The sequence below is a fragment of the Centruroides sculpturatus genome, unplaced genomic scaffold (assembly GCF_000671375.1).
Source record: "Centruroides sculpturatus isolate CEXI.00-Female unplaced genomic scaffold, Cexi_2.0 scaffold1866, whole genome shotgun sequence".
In the NCBI taxonomy this organism is placed as follows: domain Eukaryota; kingdom Metazoa; phylum Arthropoda; class Arachnida; order Scorpiones; family Buthidae; genus Centruroides; species Centruroides sculpturatus.
In genome coordinates this window covers 21042-29040 of record NW_019386123.1, presented here as the reverse complement: position 1 = coordinate 29040, position 7999 = coordinate 21042, and the positions used below count along the sequence as shown (strand labels likewise).

At 28.9% G+C, this 7999-nt stretch overlaps 1 long non-coding RNA gene across 1 annotated transcript in view; it reads left to right on the top strand.

Annotated features, from left to right (window-relative positions):
• Positions 1-3891, top strand: part of LOC111613711 — a 6752-nt gene extending 2861 nt beyond the window's left edge. Inside the window, exons 2-3 of the long non-coding RNA XR_002754814.1 lie at positions 2749-2828; positions 3743-3891. This is a non-coding gene — a long non-coding RNA (uncharacterized LOC111613711). The remainder of the gene's footprint in view (positions 1-2748; positions 2829-3742) is intronic.
• The last annotated feature ends 4108 nt before the right edge of the window (positions 3892-7999 follow it).

Genomic DNA, 7999 nt, shown 5'->3' with positions numbered 1-7999 from the left:
ATACAGTAGAGCGTCGATTTTCCGAATCAATTGGGGACTGGGGTTGTTCGTATAACTGATATTTCGGATAACCGATTTATGTACGAAAAAATAGTTTAACGTATCCGATGTTAAAATTTTTATCCGTTGCGTGTCGCTTCACGTTGAATTTTCGTCAATGTTAAGCTTAACGAAGACTATTGTATCATTAAAAATTATTTTTTTATTTTGTACGAACGAAATAAATATATTGAAAAATATAAAAACAATAAAAAATTATACTTCAGATGTTAATTTAGTATCAAAAACGTAAAATATTTGAGTAGCCCAAGACATAGCCAAAGATTGAAGCGCCACAGCACTGGCGAAAATTTAAATTTGCCGACTGGAATTCTTTCGTATGATTGACTTTCGGAAAATCGACGCTCTACTGTATTTATATACCATTATTAATTCCATTAGTTTAAGCCCATTTAAAGTATTTTAAGATAGAGTTTAGAAAAAGTTTTTATTTTAATGAAAGCTTATCTAAATTTATTCTTGAAATATTGAAATTTATTTAAATAATTTAATCCCTTAATCTCAAAGTCTGATAACTTGATAACATCTTAAAAATTAGATTTTTTAAAAAATTATTATGTGATTTATTTTTAAAGTTATAATTTATTTAATAATATTATTAATAAATACGTTTGCAAATGTCATGTTATAAATATAATTTATTGTTATTATTATTATTTTGATATAGATAAATAAATCATTTTGTAGAGCAGTGATCATTGATTACTGCTATACAAGATGGCCAAGACGTTATAAATATTAAATTGGTAGAAGTTAAATTAAGTAAATGTTTAAATTGATAGAATTTGACTTCCATTCACTTTAGAATAAACTTTTTAATGCATGGTCTTTTGACCCTTTTAAAATTATTATACTGATATACTATCATACAAAACAAAAAATTGCTTCCTTTAATAGTTCTGGCCCATTATAGTAAAGGAATTCCATCAGATTTAGAGATAAGAAAAGAGACAGTGGTACCTGAAAATACTGTATTATTATTAAAGTTAGAAAAGAGAACAATTTTATGTAAAGGAAATTATCTTTTGGATTCTTTCATGTAATTCAGTGTAAAGATCAGATCTTAAGACTAGAAAAATCAGAATTAAATTAATGTACTGAAGGAAAAGTACATAAGTATTTAGAAATTATTTCTTAAATATTTTAGTTAAGTGTTTTGACAAGAATCTTTTGGATAATTGAATATCCAAAATTTAAATTAGATCATCTGTGTTTAAAGATTTTGTGAATACGGGGGATTAGTCTCCCGTTCACTTGTCAGGACGTCTAATTGATTCTCAAATGTCAGGCGAGTGGATGGAGAGAAGTTGGGGTCGACGATAAGGTGAAAGACGTGATCGAGTAAAAGAGTCTACCATTGTTATAACAAATAAAATTACAATTTATTAAAACAAGCAAATTAATCAAAGACTACACAAATTCACAAATAGCATTCCTAAACTGCCTTATATTCTTAAGAGAGAGTTTCCCGCGTTCATATCTCTTTATGGAGTTCCTTGATCGGTTTAATCTGGGGAGGCGCTTAAATGTTCAAATCTATTATCCACAGGAGCACAAATTTAAAAAGTTCGCGACTTTTGCAATGATTTTATTCGAGGTTCATCGGAATTCGGCGGGTTCGGAAAATTGGCGCTGTGTCGTCGGTCCAGCGTTCGGTAATAGACTCCCCCAGAGAGGGGGTAAGAACTGTCTTTTATAGGTTTTTGTGGGGAATTTCCACCACGTGATCAGATGTTCATGAGTTAATGGTTATAGGTGTTCCTGGGATCTAAAACAAATGACGACATTTAGATGCTAACTGTAAACCTTCTTGCAAGACGAGATGCAAGTTCTGCAGAGAACAATGGATGTTGCTAGTTATGACCGGAAAGTTTACACAATCCCGGCTAAAAATTGTTTTTTCTTCTAGGGCATTACATAAATGAAAGTTTAATTAATTAACATTTTTGTTAATAAAAGAGCGGGATTTTCGTCACAAAAATTCCGGATCTCACATTTTGTAATAGTTTATATATTTTGACATTTTATTTATATACCATATTATTTTGAATTTAAGATGCATTTTCCTTACATATTTCCAAACTTAAAGAGTTGGAGTGCATTTTTATTCGGGTATTCATTGTCATCATAAAAAATTTGTATGTATAGGCTCGGCTTATCTTGCTTTAAGGCAATATGTTAATATGATACTTTTTAAGTGTTTGTGTTCATTTTTTCTGTATTTGTCTTGCTTAAGGTATTTTTATTTATTTATTTGTTATTTTTTCATCAATTTTTTTAGTTAAAATTATTGTACACTTAATTAATAAATGATGTAAATAGGCTTTAAGGTGATATTCACTTTATGGTGATGATCTGAACCCAAGCTGTCATATTAATGAGATATATTTATGATAAAAACTTAAATCTTTGCTTTATTTTTCTTTTTTATTAATTATGCTTAATTTTAAATGTGTTATTAATGTTTTTCTTTTTAATAAATTCTTTTATACTATATTTTCTAATAAGTATAATCCAAGTTTTTTTCCTTAAAGTCTGTTTTTAAGGATGCATCTTAAATTCAAAGTAATGCTATATGTAAAAATTTTTAAATTCTATTTTAAATCTAGAATATAAAAGTTGTGAATATTTTTAATAATAATTAAAATTTAAGAATTATTTATTTAATTAATTATGCTTTTTATTCAGCTTACTGCCGTCCTTACAAAAACAGGGAACTTAGAAATAATATCTGCTCCGGAAGATAGTTCTCAACAAAATACTTCTCAGTAAGTTCCTTTAAAAAACATTTAGAAATGTTGGATAAAATTTTATAGTGGAAACTTTATTATCCAAACTTGATGACTCATTGTCTTACAGTTATCCAAAAGACTAGTGATCTTTCAGATAAATGAAGTTTTGAACAATACAGATCCAAAATACAGAAAAGAACACATTTGTATTTATGTTTTGGGTGCATCAAGTACTGTTTATTTAAAATTTGAAAGAACATTCGAAGAATAATAAATACTATAATATAATGAGCAATTATTTATTGTGACGTCATCACAATGCCAAGCTGCAATTTTTAATCATACATGTATTTTTTAAATTTAAAATATATGCTCTCCACCTCAAATTAGTAGTGTCTTGTACTGTACATTATACTTTTCCTGTTAACAATAGACTCGTGCCAGTCATCTATCTAACTCCTTTCAGGGGAAAATGTTTGAATTGAAATAAAATGACTTCTGGTTTGCATAAGAAGCTCATGTAAAGTTAATCAGGGCCTCCTGCCCCTAATGATTAGCACGACTTTATTGTTAAAGGAAAAGTATGATGTATAGGAGCAAGCCATAATTTGAGGTGGAGAGCATATATTTTAAATTAAATAAATTAAAAATATGATTAAAAATTGCAGCCAGGCATTATGAGGATGTGACAATAAATAATTGCTCATTTATTTTGAAAATTTTTGTGGATAGTTGAATTTCCACTGCNCTAATTTGAGGTGGAGAGCATATATTTTAAATTAAATAAATTAAAAATATGATTAAAAATTGCAGCCAGGCATTATGAGGATGTGACAATAAATAATTGCTCATTTATTTTGAAAATTTTTGTGGATAGTTGAATTTCCACTGCATTTTATTTTATTTTTTTAATCTCAAAACTGTTTTTGGATTTATTTCTCTTTATTTAGAGATGAAAATACAGAAGCTTCTGATTTATCAATTAGGAGAAGACAAAGGAGGCAATTTCATAGAACACAGAATATAGATGATTAACTTTTATTAATAATAAAGTTATTGTAATTTAAAAGTATTTATTACCTATTTAGAATAAAACCAATTTTATAATAATTTTAAAAATTTTGAATGACTAACTTTGAAAGACAAAATACATTTAAAAAAATAAATGACAAGTTTAAGTTTTGCTTAGAAAGGTAGGTTATACAATAAATAAATAAATTAATATCAAAATATTATATTTACAAAATGTAATCTTTTATAAATTCAAACAAAACAATAGCTTTTTTCCCATCAGTTGAAGAGAATTTTTTTCCTTAAATTGACAATGTTATGGGCTTACTCTGCTCACCAGGTGCTTACCAGTGAACAGGCTCAATGTATTAGATGCGTTTGATCACCGTGATAACAATATGATATTCACGTTTGACATATCCTTTTTGGGGAAATTTGAGACCAACTCAACCTGCGGTAGAGGTCGATGTTGACGTTTAATTTGACGCCAAATTCTTAGAAATTTTTTATAATGCAATTTTAAATATATTAATTATTTTCGGTAAAGTTAGAAAAAAACTTATCACAATTCTTCGAACGAGACACTCCTTCCAATTTTAACATTCCAGAAAAAACATAATATAAAGTACTTGCCATCTGAAAAAAAAACAAGTTCATCACTCGTTACCATATACAGATTATTCTGTAAACATTTTTTCAACGTATACAAAAAATCAAATTTAACTATCTCAAAAGAACTTAAGTTTTACTCAACATATAGGCTGTTATTCTTTTACAATAAATTCGTTCAAAACGAATTTCATAAATTCGATCTGAAAGAATCTTTTTTTTTTTGTCATTTATTTCAATTTTGCTGAAATCATGGAGACAAGAAATTGAAGAAAAATTTATTCAGTTACCTTAAAAGGAATTCTTTTATCGATAATGTAGAAACCACCTATCGAAAGATGCAATGAAACTCTTCCAAATCTTTTCATAAAGTTCAAAATCTAAATAAAATTAAAATTAATTATTTATTAAACACAATAAACATTTAAAAAAGTAAATTCCGAAAGTTTACCTTTAGCTTCTGTTCCAATTTTAATTTACAAACAGCAAATTGTCTTATATCTTGAAAGCCATTCTCCATCTGAAAGAAATACAGAAAATGTTATTTCTCCAGCCAATTTCCTTGCATCATTATCATTTTATTACGTATTTGCATACCGCGAATGCAAACGAACATAACAAAATGGCGGCTATTATACAAAGGAAAGTGAAACATATCACCAGCAGCAATAACCAATATCGTATGAAATTGTTAAATTCCAAAAACAAATAAGAATAATAAAATAAGCACGTATTCCATATAATACCAAAGTAAATGACACCGAGTGGGAAATTGAGTTTAGTGTTGAACTGATCAACAAAATTCCATAATTTGTCTTGATGCGCTACCAATTCATTCAATTTAGAAGCCAGATTCATCTCATTTCTTTTTAATATAGTGAAGTCACAAACGAGTCGGTCAAATTCTTTCTGAGCAATTAATAACAATACACCACCTAACAAGAAGTAGTAGGCAGTTCCACCTACGACCAGATTCATATTTAGACCAATTAGAACATTACACAATGCAGCTTCCCCTTTGAATTTCTTCATCTTTATCAATGAGGGATAATAAATTAAATTCAAGATTTGTATACACAATATAAATACAATTATTATGAGAGAATAGAGGAGAGAGAAATTCCTCGTTACAGAATTCCCGTTTATCATTTTTTTTCGAAAGTATTCGTCTCGCAATTCTATATTAAGATCCGCTTTATTATTTTTGAAGAAAATCAAAGTAAATAAATAAATTAAATTAAATATTGCAAAAGCTACTTTTATTGCATTTCTATTGATAAATAAATAGAATCCCCTACAAAACACATTCTCGTTTACACTAGAAATGGTCTGTAAGACGAAGAAGACAGAATATTGGCAAAATAAATATCTGATAAAACGAATGTAGTAATTTTTAAATTTTTCCATTTTAAATGAAATATTTTGGCATTTGCAAATGAAATATGGCTCCACACCGAAGACCAGAGCCATCATCCAGAAGGGTTTTAGAAAGCAGCCCATACAAATTCCTTCTCTTAATCCTGCGTACATCCTGATAATTGTTGATTGCAACTACGATAATAAAAGGCAGATAAAAGCACTGCAATGCAAAAATTTGAGAGATATATAAAATGTTTGGTGATCGAATTAATGCTTATTCTTCACCAAATTTATGCAAATGGCTCGTTTAAATTCTTATCGGATAAACTACAATTGCAGCTTGTTCTTGAGAAGGAGATGACATTCAGAAACCAATCTGTGATTAGTTTTCGATCGACTAAACTGTTCGTCCAATATGAACAGGCTACATTTGTTCAATTTATAAAATGATAGACGTATTTCGTAACGTTGATATTGATTTCGATTATCGAATGATAGACGTATTTCGTAATGTCGATATTGATTTCGATTATTAAATTACGTAGAATATTAGAAATGTTTTCAATTTTTGAAATTTGCCATTTGCAAGTAGGAAGATAAAAGTGGAATTACAGAAGGAATGTAAACAGAAACTTAAATTAGTGAAATACTTAACGTTATTGAGAACCTAGTAATTGGAATTCAATAAATAAAGTTTTGTATTTCATTTTCCATTTGTCTTAAAAAGTGACATTGTTCGATTGATATCACTTATGCAAACTTTCTGTTTAATTCGCATAGCAAATTTCAAAAATTACAAATGCTTTACATTTCTTTATCGAATTACTTTACTATTATATTCCATATATAGATTTTTCTAACATAAAAATACATTTTATAATAAAACCTGGTTATCTGAATTCTGTCCAAATAATTTATTACTCCAAATAGGCAGAAGATAGTCATATATCCGGGCAATAATAGAATCAATAATGAAAAACACGTTTTTAACGTCCTACTTTAACTTTATTAAAAGTTTTTTTTTAAATTTCTTGGATAGTCTGAGAATATTTCGTATAACGATGGTTAGTACAATTTTTTGTTGAAAAAAAATGTAATGTTTAACTGTAGAAGATATTAGTAACTCCTGGTTGGGAATAATGAAGTTAATGCAAGACTTTAAACGATTTACTAAGATGAAAACAATTATTTTAGTCTTAGTAGTAATAATTAATTTCATTTGCGGTAATCTAAAAAATCATAAAGCTTAGATTAGCTGACTTAGTCATCAAAAAGTGTAATATCCTTGACATATAACAAACTATGAAAAATCTTTAAGGCAGTGGTGATATTCGAAATATTTAACAAAGGGTTCGCTAACAGAAAATTTTTCCTTAACAAATTTTTTTTCCCGCTCAAATGGTTCATTAGCAACATTAGCGCAAAAACTGACCTTAAGATATCCATATAAATAAAAAAAAAGATGCGTTCGCAAAATTAAGTCAGTTAAAATTTAACATTGTTTATGCCAGAACTATATTTTTTTTTAAAAATAATAAAAATGTGTGTTCAAAATGGTTTATTTTGTACATATTTTAATATTTTTCATTCAAAATATTTTATAAACATAAAAATTGGCTTTTTTTTAATCAGAAAAAGTCATAGGGAAAGCAGTTAAACAAGAAAAACTTTTCTAAATCATTTATTTTATCGTTAGGTATTATTATAATAATAGACAGATGTCATCGTCTCTCGAAATACAATATCTTTCTTATTTCGCTGTTGATAGCCCGACACGTGTTCCGCAGCCATCTTGTATTTTCTCGCGCGCGTGGGATTGTGGGATCTCTCTTATGACTGGATTTAGTTTCGAGAACTCTCTCGAGTCGATAGCGATTGAATCTCGTTTTAGTCGAGATTGAAACGGTCGATGGAGGTTGCACTAGGCCAGTGTTCCGCAACCTTTTTCTTCTCGCAGCACACCTATGACTTGAAATGACTCAACACGGCACACCAAAATGTTATTCCCCTCAAAAACATACGATATGGTACTATTAGTCAGGGCTGTGGAGTCGGAGTCGTGGAGTTTTGGTGTTTTAGCCGCAGTCGGAGTCGGAGTCGTCAAAAAATCCGCCGACTCTGACTCCCGTTTACTTATCAACTTGTTATGTACAGTATATGAAACGGAGTCGGGTCGGATGGTAAGGAATAGTCGGAGTCGGTAGATTTTTACGCGACTCCACAGCCCT